General features: G+C 47.1%; 1 protein-coding gene across 6 annotated transcripts in view; it reads left to right on the forward strand.

The window, feature by feature from the left end:
• Tmem229b (transmembrane protein 229B) overlaps positions 1 to 12,858 on the forward strand; it is a 45,226-nt gene that overhangs the window by 15,678 nt on the left and 16,690 nt on the right. Inside the window, exon 1 of one of the 6 annotated variants that reach the window (XM_052185586.1) lies at positions 2,698 to 2,978. The exons of 3 other annotated variants lie outside the window; for them this stretch is intronic. The gene's annotated coding sequence lies outside the window, so the exon portion shown is untranslated. Of the gene's footprint in view, positions 1 to 2,697; positions 2,979 to 10,671; positions 10,835 to 12,858 lie in introns of those variants that run through there. 2 more of the 6 variants (XM_052185588.1, XM_052185582.1) reach the window with 2 other exon arrangements.

The raw sequence follows: 12,858 nt of genomic DNA on the forward strand, positions 1-12,858 counted from the left end.
AGCATTCAGGAGGCAGAGGCAGGAGGATTTCTGAGTTTGAGGCCAACTTGGTCTACAAAGCTAGTTCCAGGTTAGCCAGAGCTACATAGAGAAACTCCATTTTGAAAAACCATTATATCGTAGTTATAATTTAGAGCATCTTTTCTGTAGAACTCTCTAACATCAAATAGGAATTGCAGTATTTTGGCAAGTAGGAACCTCTGAGAGCCTGTAGCACCTGCCATGGTGTTGATAGCTACCTTCCAACTCTCCTGGTGAGGAAGAACCAAAGACCAGGTACTGGCTGCTTGGGCTCTAGGTCTGCCTTACAGTATCATGGTGTTTGTACAACCTTATATAGGTTACACTTAATTCTATATGTCTGCATGGCTTCTCTATCAAGAAGATTCAGACAATACAGATATGTTGAGGTTATAGTGGTAAGTACTTACTTAGCATTCAAGGAGCCGTGGATTTCCTCTCCAGTACTACTGCTGCTGCTGCTGCTGCTACTACTGCCACTACCACTGCCACCGCCACCACCACCACCACTACTACCACCACCACCACCACCACTAATAATAATAATAATAAAGGCACATGTGTCCTACCTACTCTGGGATTGAGCTCAAGTCAGTCTAGGACTCCCCTTCACTTGATGTCTTTCTAGCCCTCAAACTCTCTTAGACTTCTCTTATATTTAAAGGGAGAGAGATAGAAAAGGAAATAAAAAGAGTGAAGGAGAAGAAGGGGGAAGGGGCAGGGCTGGATGAGGTTAGAGGGAGGGGAAAGAAGGAAGAATGGGGGGGAGACCTGTCTCACGTCTGCTTCAGCAACTTTACCCTCTCCTTCATGAGCTGACCTCTCAAGTCCTCAGAACATCCCTGGGCCAGCCACCCCTTTCTAAACACTCGCCAGTTCCTTATCCTGTCAAGTTTTTCATCCCGTGGGCAGCTTTCCTCTCCGGTTTCCTGCCCTCTGGCATTCTCCTGCCTCCCGCCTCACAGGGTCCCAGTGTCTTTTCCTCGGCTTTCCTGTGTCTTCCTCTGGCTCCTCTTCAGGGCCCATCCTCTGAGGATGTCACCCTCCTCCCCAGCATGCTCCTCCACTGCTGGGCCTCCATCTTGACGTGGTTGTTACACACTCCCTCGGTTACCTATTTGCTCCATCAGGTATGTACCTGCAAAGGCCCCGGGATCAGAGGCCCAGTACAGGAAGCCAGGCCATGTCCAGCCTTGAGCTGGCTATCCCGTCGGCACCTCAAACACAAAGACCATCTGACACTGTGGGCCCATGGACTGCACCTCTTCCTGGGTCCTCTTCCCTCAGGCAATGACACCACCATAGCCAGGGGCAGAAGTTTGGGTGGCATCCTCAACCCTTCCTTCCAGATAATCGCTCTGGAGTCCTGCCTGTCATCTTCCATGATGGCTCTGCATCACCATGGGCCAGGTTTCTTAATCACCTTAGCTAATTGTTCTGGTTGCTCATTCCTCATTAGGATTTAGGATTGCAGTACCTAATTTACTATTGGGTTGGATTAAGAGTTTTGGAAGCCTTCAGAATGGTTATCGGGTCTCATTCTTGACCCTCTCTTATGCTGGGAATAAATCCTGGTCTTCAAACATGCTGGACAATTTTCTGCCTCTGAGCCTGCCCCAATTCTGTTCTTCAAATATTTTTTCTGGTGTCCTGTAGGAGTGTGCCTGATAAAGTGTCAAGAATCTTGGCCTGGGCCAGGGCCTCAGGTTCCGTGGTCTTTGCATATACACACCTAACGGAACAAATAGGCACTAGGTGATTGTTTAATCTTATGTCAGTGAATGCATAGATAATAAAATCGACTTAAAAGATCCCGTTTTTACAGTGAAACATGCTGTGGTAAGGGAATAGGTTGTTGGGTTTGGGGGCTTTGATATTGTACCCTTAGCCTTTTTAAAACATAAAAAGATTTTATGTTTTAAACACAGCCAGCTCTCTGTTGTACCTCTGCACATTCATATTCAGCCTGTTTAGCATCCCGTGGTCTGCACATGCAAGATGCATTTAAGAATGTCTGCATTACTAAGTAAATGCATCTGTAATGGGTAGTTTGTTCCATCCCCTTTTGCCATCAGTGAGCCTCTTTAAAGACTCCGCTACCTGCTGTGTGTTATTTAAAGTGGCCACACAGAGCTGGGCAGTGAAGCTGGGAAGGAGATGTGGTATGTATGTGGGGGAGATTTTTTTAGAATTCAGAGGAGGGGATGGTAGAGGGTCTTGAACATGAAGCTTCTGCTTTAGAAAACCCAGGTGAGATCTCAGAGGGGAGAAACTGTCCTGGAAGCCTCAGTGTGAGTGAGACTAGCACGTTCTTGAAACCTCAAAGGTTCTGGCTTTAACCAGTAGCACGACTCATGTTTAGGGGCTTATGGAGTGACCGGGTGCATTAATGACATGTAGGTACAGTGCCAAAAGCTTAGCCATGTCTTCTGGCCTTAGAATACAGATCACATGATCCTGGGAAGAGAAGGAGAAAACAAGGCAGAGGAGCAAGGCAAATGAGGGAGAGAAGGCGCTCATGGGGGGCACTCTGGCAGATGGCGGAACCCCCAGGGTGGAGTTCTTGTGTCTAGGGGGGAGGGGCTGGCTCTTCTTCTTCCTGGTTTGTTTTCATGTCTATTCTACTCCGATCCCCAACCAGCCACTGTGTGTTTACAGGTATTTCTGATTAGCCTAAAGGGTGGGAGTTCAAATCTCTCTAGGACCAGGTGAGCCATTTCGAAGGCATGGCCATGCGGAAGAGCCAGGCTGCGCTGAGCCTGGACCCACTGAGTCACGGCTTCTCCACACTGTTTTCCTCGTCCTTCTGCCAGCAGTAGAAGCTGACTTGTTGTTCACGCAGATGACATGTGAGAGTGTGACTACAGACATCACTCAGCTTTATTGCACACAGCGGGGTATTAAAGAAGGCCTCTCTCTAGCCTACCAAGACAAACAAGCCTTGAACCTCTTAAAAGGTAAGAAGCCTGCGAATTGTCAATGTTGTGACCTCATAGGACAATTCAACCAGCACCGGAACCCTGGAGAAATAGGTGCCTTTAAGCGTTTGGGGGTCAGAAGGATTGTGATGGACTCTTTCCAGAGAGAGTAATTTTTTTTCTTCTATGAGATCAAAATATTTGAGAGAGCACTGAAGGACAGGTAGATAAACAAAGATGAGAGACCGCCATTCCTGGTGGAGTCAGGGGTAGAAATCCTGGGCAGAGACCCCAAGAGGGTAGAGCATGTCTTTGAGAGACAGCCAGTTATAAGCAGCCTGATCAGGCCTGGGTTGGCATAAGAGACAGGGGCTACTGCTTTTTTTTTTTTTTTTTTTTTTTTGCTTTGTTCAACAAAATCTTATTAAGTACATGTGTCATGCTAAGCATTTTTAAAAGCTCGATGAACCGAGTTCAGTCCCAGTGAGCCGCACTATGGGAGAGAGAATAAACTCCTACTTACCATGTTTTCAGTCATGTCAGCCTGTTGTCTTTGCTGGTCCAGCTTTGCCAGAGCACCTGTGCTCCTTGCCTTTCATCTTCACATTTTCTGGGCATTTCTCTAAGAGTGGACCCCGGAAAGTGCCCCCTCCCCCAGTGGAGCAGAGATTCTGCAGCCTGGCTCTGGTATCATGATCTGGAGACAGTTCCCTAGAACCACTTAAGGTCTCACTTATATAGGGGAGGCACATCTACCATGTAGGATTTTTGTAAATGCTAAGTGAGGTGATGCTTGGCAAATCCTTGGAACGATGTTCATCACATGTGCTACGTGAATGTCACCTGTCATTATTGCTGTTTTATTGTTTTCTTTGGCAGGTGGCATTCTCCTCAACTTATTCTCATCTGACTTGTGTCTTCAGAAAGGTCTTGTGATTCCTTCCTGTTTTCTGGTGCTGTCTCAGCTTAATTGATCCTAGAAAATGTCTTTTCTGTCATTCTCGGGCCCAGGGAAGTACACGCCTACCCTTGGCCTCCAGCCTGGACGAGGCTCTGCACCTCCCTCGGGGTTGTTTTCTCCCTGTGCGCATGCGTGTTGTTATTCTCTGTAACAGACTCACAGAGGTCACAGGGTCATATGCATCAGCTCACCCAGCAGCCTGGCCCAGGGCAGGACTTGTCACCTGGTCTGAGTCACCCGATGTTGCGGAGCCACGGCCAGGCCTAGGAGTCCACAGCTTCCTGGGCTGGCTTGAGGCTCCCTTAATGAATGTAATGGGTCCTATGTTTCCTTTGTCAAAAGGAATGTTAATTATTTTCAGCAGTCTAATTATATGGCTAATGAGAGACTGACTGAGATAACATTGCCTTTAATTACTCTTGCCTAACTGCTGTTTGGAGCCATAATTTGAGCTTGTTGCAAGGCTGGGTTCTTGCTCAGTAGATGGAGCTGTCCAATAAGAAGCCAAGGGAGGGGCCAGGATCACTGAGCTGGAGGCTCTTGATGAGGGCGCCTGAGGTGGCTGGAGTCTGCTTTGGGGAGTATCTGGCAGCCTTCCCCATGGGCCATCGCTTAAATGAAATGGGCCAGATGGAATCAGGTGGAGGGCAAACAGCAGAATTCATAGTTCCACTGATGAACCCTCACTCTTCAGTCCGTAGCCTTCACCCCAGTATACCTGCCCTTCAGGCTGCTTTTAGCCAAAGTTCCTCATTCTTGGAGGACACATACCTCAAGTGCTATCTAGACCATGGGAATGCAGAGACAAGGAGCCCAGGGTCCAGAAAGCTTCCTTAAATAAAGTTTCATTATACCTAGGATAAATGCCACGTGGTTGTCTTCTGACCTCTACCACTGTCACAGTACTGTGGCCTTCCTGTATGGTATGGTGCCTTTCAAGACTTGATCGTCAGATCCCTGGCCTATACTGTCCAGTAGCTCATGAGGAAATGTTGTCAACTTTAAGTGACCCATTGCTATAGGCAAATCAAGTCCTCTTAGACCCTCCCCCTTATATCTCTATCTTTCGTGTGGGGGGTGGGGTGAGTAGATACTAGTAGAGACCCTGACCCACCAAATTTTTAGCTGTGGACTTAAGCAAGTTTCTTAACCTCTTTGAGCTTCATCCTCCTAAATCAGTTGGGGGTTCTATGTGCATCTCATACACTTGTGTGGAGTCAGATGAATTGGCCTATCAGAAGCTGTCTGGCACAGAAGTCAATAAATGATTTTCAATACTCAAAGCATTACTGATAGTCTAAGCTATAGCCAGAGAACCAAGGGCGACCTTATTCATCAGTAGCCATGACTGTCTTCTGGTCGCTTGCATAGAAATTACTTTATAGATAGTAGATAGTAACTTCCTTGAGAGTTACTATCTCCCTTCATTTTAAATGTTAGCCTTGGTCACCTTGACTGTTTCTGATTTGGTAAGAGAACACAGATACCCGCTCTGCAGGCCAAGATACCTGGGAGCAAGGCATTGGAACTCAGTTAGCAAATCTGGAGCAGTACTAGCCAATAGCATTTCCTGTGATGACAGAAATATTCTATATCTGCTGTCTAATATGTCAGACAAGGGCCATATTTAGCTTTAAGTACTTGCAATGTGGCTAATTTACCTTAGAGATTAAGCTTTCAATTTCATTCAGTTTTGCTTATTAACACAAATAATCTCACATGTCTAGAGGCTATCCAGTTAGATGGCATATTTTTGGAATTTTTGAGAAAAAATGGATTGTACACTTCCTGTTCTTGGCATGTGCTTTATTGGGTCCACATGAGTGCTGTTGACAGGAGCCGGGCAAGGTTTGTTATGTTGCTGGCAAAGGGAAGGTGAATTTTCCTTTCTACAGTTAAGGTCCAGACAATGACCAGGAGGGAGGGTGACATTAGCCATGCCGTTTAACTTGACTCACCAGTTTGAGGTTTGACCTCTCTTCATGCTTCCCTTTCTGTCTGCAAGGATCAGAGCCATTGCTGTTAGAGCTGGATATGTGGATGTGTAATCCTCATGCCTATTTTAGGAGTTTCTTGATTGACAGTGATAGAAAACCTATCATATTAGCCTGGATTGAAAGGGATGTTCAATAGCCGTGATCCCAGCACTCAGGAGGCAAAAGTATTTGGATCTCTGAGTTCAAGGCCAGCCTGGTCTACAAAGCATGTTCCAGGACAGCTAGGGCTACACAGAGAAACCTGTTCCCCCCACCCCCCAAAAAAAGTGGTGGTGTATGCCTTTAATCCCAGCTCTTGGGAGGCAGAGACAGGCAGATTTCTGAGTTCAAGGCCAGCCTGGTCTACAGAGTGAGTTCCAGGATAACCAGGGCTATATAGAGAAACCCTGTCTCAAAAAAAAAAAAAAGTTCTTTTGCTCATAGGCTGACGGAAGGTTAGACCATCAGTCAAAAACACAGGCAGATGGAAGGCTAGACCATCGATTAAAACAATCCGTTTTATCTTCACTTACTAACATAACAAACTTGTTAGTGCAGCCAGTGCCTGCAAGGGGCATTTCTAGCTGGTGGATCTGCTGGCTGGGCCGGTGCACTGGGTACCTTGCAAGAGAGTGGGAATTGCCTCTGGGGGGGAGGGGCACGAGCATTGTCTTAATTCACATTCCTGCAAGGCCTGGCCTATGGTGAACTCAGACTTCCTGGGCTTGGCTGTGGTTGCTTGAAAAGCCTCTGGGATGGCTTAGTTATGGAAGCAGAGCACTGAACCACACTGCTGGGCAGGTCTAGCTGTGGTTTTATTTTGTTTTAATTAAATTTATTTATGTATTCACTTTACAACCCTGTACCAGCCCTTTCTCTCCTCCCAATACCCCCTCATGTAAGTCCTCCCCCCCATTCCCTTTAGAAGAGGAAGTCCCTCACTGGGTGTCAGCCCCCTATGCCCTCACCCCCACCCCACACCCCCAGTTACTGCCAGACTAGGTGGACTAGGCACATCCTCTCCCACTGAGGCTAGAGGAGGCTGTCCATTCAGGGGTGTGGCATCCACAGGCAGGCAGGCGGGCGATGGGCTCAGGGACAGCCCCTACTCCAGTTGTTTGGGGGATTCACATGACCAAGCTGCTCATCTACATATGTGCAGGGCCTAGGTCCATCCAACCCATGCCTGTCCTTTGGTTGGTGATACAGTCTCTAGGAGTCCCCAAGGTTAGTTGACTCTCTTGTGGAGGCCCTGTCCTCTTTGGGTCCCTCAGTCTTTTTCCCCACTTTTCCACAAGATTCCCTGAGCTCCATATATTGTTTGGGTGTGAGTTCCCGCATCTCTTTCCATTGGCTGTTGGGTGGAACCTCTCAGAGGACAGTTATGCTAGGTTCCTGTCATGCATGTCCTTTTGGGTCTGAGTTACCTCACTCAGGATGACATTTTTAAAAAACAAAAAAATGACTTCTAGTCTTCTTTCTGAGGAATAATCCCTGCGCCTGAAGACTGATTCTGTATTCTCGAAGACATAGGCAGTGATGAGGAGGGAGGGGCCCGCCTGGGGCCCACCCAGATTCCAGGTTACTCCTGTGGGGCTGTAAGGTCACTGGTCGCTTATGACTGACAGGAGGTGGCTTGCTAGTGTCATCCCATGAGGTTTCTAGAGCCCCTGTCTGTGACCCGATGGGGCCTGCATGGGGGGGATTATGGATAAGGGAGAGGTAAGGAGACGCTTTACTGTAACACACGCCTGGCTCTGGGACTGCAGCCAGGAGGCTAATTAGAAGGCTCAGCAGCTGTCCAGCTTTTCAGGCACCAAGCAGGAGCTACCAGGTGCCAGTGAGCATCCTGGGAAGGGAAGAAAAGAGGTTGTGTGGAGAGGTTGTCAGGAAAAACACTCCCGGGTGTACTGGTTGGGCAATCAGTGTTTTGTTAATAGAGGGAGATTGGAAGGGGCTTGCTAAGGTAGAATTAAGTAAGGAGCAATAAGAGGGGACAGGCAAGAAGTCCCAAGTGAGAGAAGGCGGGGGTGAAAAGAGGAGGCAGAGACCTCCTGAGTCCCAGCCCAGAGCAAAGGGCCAAGTAGAAGGTCAAACCAAGAACAGTGAGGGGCCTTTGCCGGCTGCCGTCTCCACCGATGAGCCTGCGCCTCCGGCTCACTTCCCAGGAGACAGACGATATACTGCCTGCCCCTTGGAATACCTGGACACCAACTGTGTTTGTAGCTTTGGGTGGTCACTCTGTGGCTTAGGAACCTGCCAAGTCCATAGTGTTGAGTGCCAGTCTCACTCCAGAACAAACTGACACAGATGAATCAGCCTTGTTGGTCACACTTGAGTTTTCGCTAATGAAGTTCTTAGGGTGGGGCCCTGGCCAGCCACCAGAACACCTTGTGATAAAGGGATTAAAGGGGTCTACCTTCTAGCCACCCCCCCATCTCTACCTCACTCCATTTTTCTCTTCACCCAGCTGCCCTTGTCAAGGTAAGTGTTTCTGTGAGTTCTCTGGGGTATCGAACAGAAGGCTTAGAAATAATGGTTTGTAGTCAGTGATCAGAAGTGTGGGTTGAAACCTGTTTGTTATTGGTATCTGAGGTGGGGCAGTCATTTGGGAGGGAGCACCCACATCTCTGATAGAAGCCGTCATTGTCTTGGGGTACAATGTCAGATTTTAAAACTGTTAGGATGAACTATTGGTATGGGCTGAGAAACTGTTCTCCCCACCACACTACCCTCCCCCACTGTGTGTGTGTGTGTGTTTGTGTGTGTGTTTGTGTGTGTGTGTGTGTGTGTGTGTGTGTGTGTGTGTGTAGGGAATCCACAACTGGTTAGGGAAGTGCTAAGTACTTGATTTGTGAGAGTGTGTTTGTTTGTGTGTTTGTTTTGGTGAACCATCACACTTTTTGGTCAGTGGGCTTGTTGTTGATGTGTTGTTATGTTGTTGTTAGATGAGGTCTCATGTAGCACACGATAAGTAGCTGAAGCTAGCCTTGAACTCCTGATCCTCCTGCTTCTACCTCTTGAGTGCTGGGATTACAGGCTAATGCCAAGCCCAGTTTGAATATCTGATCTTAACCAGTTTCTGAGAGGTTTGGGAGTTTCTGGAGAAAGAGACCTGCGAATGAAGGGTGTCGTTGCAAACCCTGTCTGGCTCCCTTCTGAGGTTCCAGGCTACGGGGATGGAGTAGGTGAGAGGATTTGGATTCCAGTCCGAGACACAGACTGAATCCCACAAGCCCAGCTTACCCTAAATAGTTACAGAGGAGAAAAAAATGACGCAGGAGACATTCCTGCCAGCAGCTGCTGGTTAAACCTCTTTGGGAAATGAATCCTCCTCAGGAGAACTGGCTGCCCATGCACATTGTAGAAATAACAAAATGGGTTTTGTTGTTCTCTGACCTGAACCTACCTGGACCTCTGCTTTGTAGGAGCCTGCAGTGTCCCCAGAGATGCCTGCCTGGGGCACTCTGTTCCCAGCCTCACTGTCCCCTGTGGGCTTTCAGACAGGCCTTCTGTATCACCCAGACCCATGCCACCCTCTCCCTGTGCTGATGCTTGCAGATGGAAGAAAGGGGAGGAGCACCCTGTTTGTTCCTCTCATCTGCAGAGACAGACTTGTAGACCCCTTGGTGATGCTCACCGGCAAGAACGCCTTTTCTGTGAAGGTACCCTAGATATAAGAGACAAACTCCAGGAACTGCTAACTTTGGTTAATAGCAAGCTAGATGACTCCATCAGCCAAGAATTTAGCTGGATTCTTCTCTAGTCTGCTTCTTCAGCTGTCTAATAGAAGACCTGTGTTCTCCAGGAACCCATCCAGTGTGAAATACTGGTTATGAGGTTATTTACAGGTGGGATAATATGTTTTATGGAAATATGGTTAAAGTCTCACGGAAATGGAAATGCTGGGATGACCCAGAGGCTGTAGTGGCCTCTCAAAGCAGCGGAGTAGGAAGAGTTGGAGTAGATACACCACAGAGGAGACCTGGCGGAGACAGGGATTGAAACCGAGTCGTAATGCCTGAGCTTTCCATCTTCAGGGCTTCAAAGGAGTGAGGTGCCCAAGGCCTGAGCTTTCAACAGATGCATAGATTTGACCAAATCTCTTAATATCTGTCACCACTGCCACCTCCCCTGAATAGATAGTATTTAAGCCCTCCCTGCTCCACAGGTGTCCTAAGAGAATCATGAGATATGCTAAGCTCGAGTAGGCCCAGCTCTGTCTGCATGTTAGCTTCACCTGATGCATTCACATGCTGCACAGGCTTCTGACTCAGGCTGTATGAACCACCAAAGAGCCTTGTGGTTTCCATCCCCTGAATCCTGCTCTTTGTTGTTGTTGGTGGTGATGGTGGTGGTGGCGGCGGCAGCGGCAGTGGCAGTGGTGGTTGGTTGTTTTTCGAGACAGGGTTTCTCTGTGTAGTCTTGGCTGTGCTGGAACTCACTCTGTAGATTGTGCTAGCCTCCAACTCCCAGAGATCTGCCTGCTTCTGCCTCCCATAGTTCTGGGATTAAAGGTACGTGCTACCACTGCCCAGCTTGGATCTTGCTATTGAAGGCTAGAATGTAAGAGAGATCTGGGGGCAGCGTGTGTACTTGCAGGGAAAGGAGGGACCCCTGTGACCCTCACATCTCATCCACCCGTGAGAAAAAGCCAGCAGACAAAGAAGCAGGAAGTATCCAGCCAGCTGAGACCACAGTGGTCTCATCTCCTAGGATAGAATCTTAACCCACAGCACATAGCCACTGACTGCTGCAGCACCAGGCTGAACAAGCAGGATGTGGGTTTTTGGTTTCTGTTTCTGTTTTGACTTGTGCTGTTGCTGTGGCTTGCTTAGGCCCCAGGAAAAAGGAAGTGCACATGGGTGGGATTGAATTTTCCAGGCCACATGTCATGGCGGTGCAAATGGTGGAGGATATGGAACAAGCTTCATTAAGACTCTTTCATCAGGTGATAGGTAGGTGCCAAGGTGACCTTTGCCCCCAGCCCCCATCAGGCAGGCTAGGCAAGGGGAGGACGATGAACAGGTGAGCGAGGGCTGAGGTTCCTGTTTGTGGAGGACTTGGGAGAGATGGGCAACACTGAGCACAGCAGCCTCCGCAAGCACGACTCTGACCTTCGGTCTTCTCTGTGCAGAGTCCTGAGGCACCAGGGAAAGAGCAGATATGGGCACAGTGAGCCTTTAAAACAGTCTTGGCAGGGTACAATTTACGGTCCCTACCCTCAAACTTTGTCTTGTCAGTTCTCCTCTGTCTTTCCAGTTGTCAGTTTAGGTAGCAATAGGAGAGGGTCTGCTTCCACTCAGAGCCTCTGGGAGGGAGGAAGATACTGGAGAATCAGCACAGGCTGGCCCCTCCGTGTTCTACACATGTGTGGGGGTGATAGTGCCACCTCTCAGCCTGTCCCCATGTGCTGGGCAAAGTCCTGTCTGGAGGCCTGCACAGAAAGCCCTGTGTCAAGGGGAGTCTGACAGGAGCTCTGGTAGCTTCATTTAGTGTCATTCCTGAAATGAAGCATCAAGTCTTATAGTCTTGATAGCCAGGGCTGTAGTTCTGTCTACTGTGAGGCAGGATAGCTGTGTGTGTATCTTACTCAAGAAACAATTTTTTTATTAGACTAATAAAATTTATTTTAAAATATAGAACTTAGTATTGACTTTTTTAAGTCATCAAAATAATTTATAATAGTTAAATGCCTCTTAAATATCAGTATCTTCTGAAGCTAATATGCACACCACCAGTTTATAAAATCTATTTGGAACATTAAACATGATAGAAGTAGAAAAACATCTCCTATGAAGTCATCTATGAAAGGAAATTGTAACGAGTACCTGATAAGACAGAAACCATTCCATCTCCAAGAGAATACACAGCATAACTGTGGCTCCATGGAATGAATTGGGTAGTGCTCCTTCTGTTTCTATTTTGTGGAATAGTTTGAAGAGTATTGGTATTGGGTCTTCTTTGAAGGTCTGATAGAATTCTGCACTAAAACCATGTGGTATGGGCTTTTTTTGGTTGGGAGACTTTTAATGACTGCTTCTATTTCCTTAGGGGTTATGAGACTGGTTAAATGGTTTATCTGATCTTGATTTAATTTTGGTATTTGGTATCTGTCTAGAAAATTGTCCATTTCATCAAGATTTTCTAGTTTTGTTGAATATAGGCTTTTGTAGTAGAACCTGATGTTTGTGTTTTTTTTACACTTGATCTTAGCCAAAAGGCCGAGAAGCGATGTTTTTTTTTTTTTTTAATTTCCTCAGTTTCGGTTGTTATATCTCCCTTTTCATTTCTGATTTTGTTAATTTGGATACTGTCTCTGTGCCCTCTGGTTAGTCTGGCTAAGGATTTATCCTATCTTGTTGATTTTCTCAAAGAACCAGCTCCTGGTTTTGTCAATTTGTTGTATAGTTCTTTTTGTTTCTACTTGGTTGATTTCAGCCCTGAGTTTGATTATTTCCTGCCGTCTACTCCTCTTAGATGTATTTGTTGTTGTTGTTGTTGTTGTTGTTCTAGAGCTTTCAGGTGTGCTGTTAAGCTGGTAGTGTAAGATAAACAATTTTTTAACGATCTGGGGATATCACTCAGTGGTCAGGCCCGTGTCTAGTGTATGCCAAGTTCTGGGTCTAATCTCTAGTATTATAAAAAGAAAAGAAAATGTCTTAGGGGTATTATTGAGAGAATGCATGTGGCAAAAGGCCTTATGATGTAAGATTATATCAGCTCCAAGCCAGTTGTCAGCCTTACTCTTAAAGGACCTCCCCAGTAATGTCAATACCATAAGTATTACAGTAGTGGGTTACAGGTAAGATTTGGGGTTTGTTGCTGTTGTTGTTGTTGTTTCATTTGTTTTGTGGTCATGGTCTCACTATGTACCCCTGGCTGACGTCCTGAGTACTGAGAACTTTGGGGCACACCGCCAGGTTCAGCTCAGGTCAGGGAGGTTCAGCGCACTTTCTGCTTTCCTGTGTTTCCTTGTGCA

The sequence above is a fragment of the Apodemus sylvaticus genome, chromosome 6 (genome assembly GCF_947179515.1).
Source record: "Apodemus sylvaticus chromosome 6, mApoSyl1.1, whole genome shotgun sequence".
NCBI lineage: Eukaryota > Metazoa > Chordata > Mammalia > Rodentia > Muridae > Apodemus > Apodemus sylvaticus.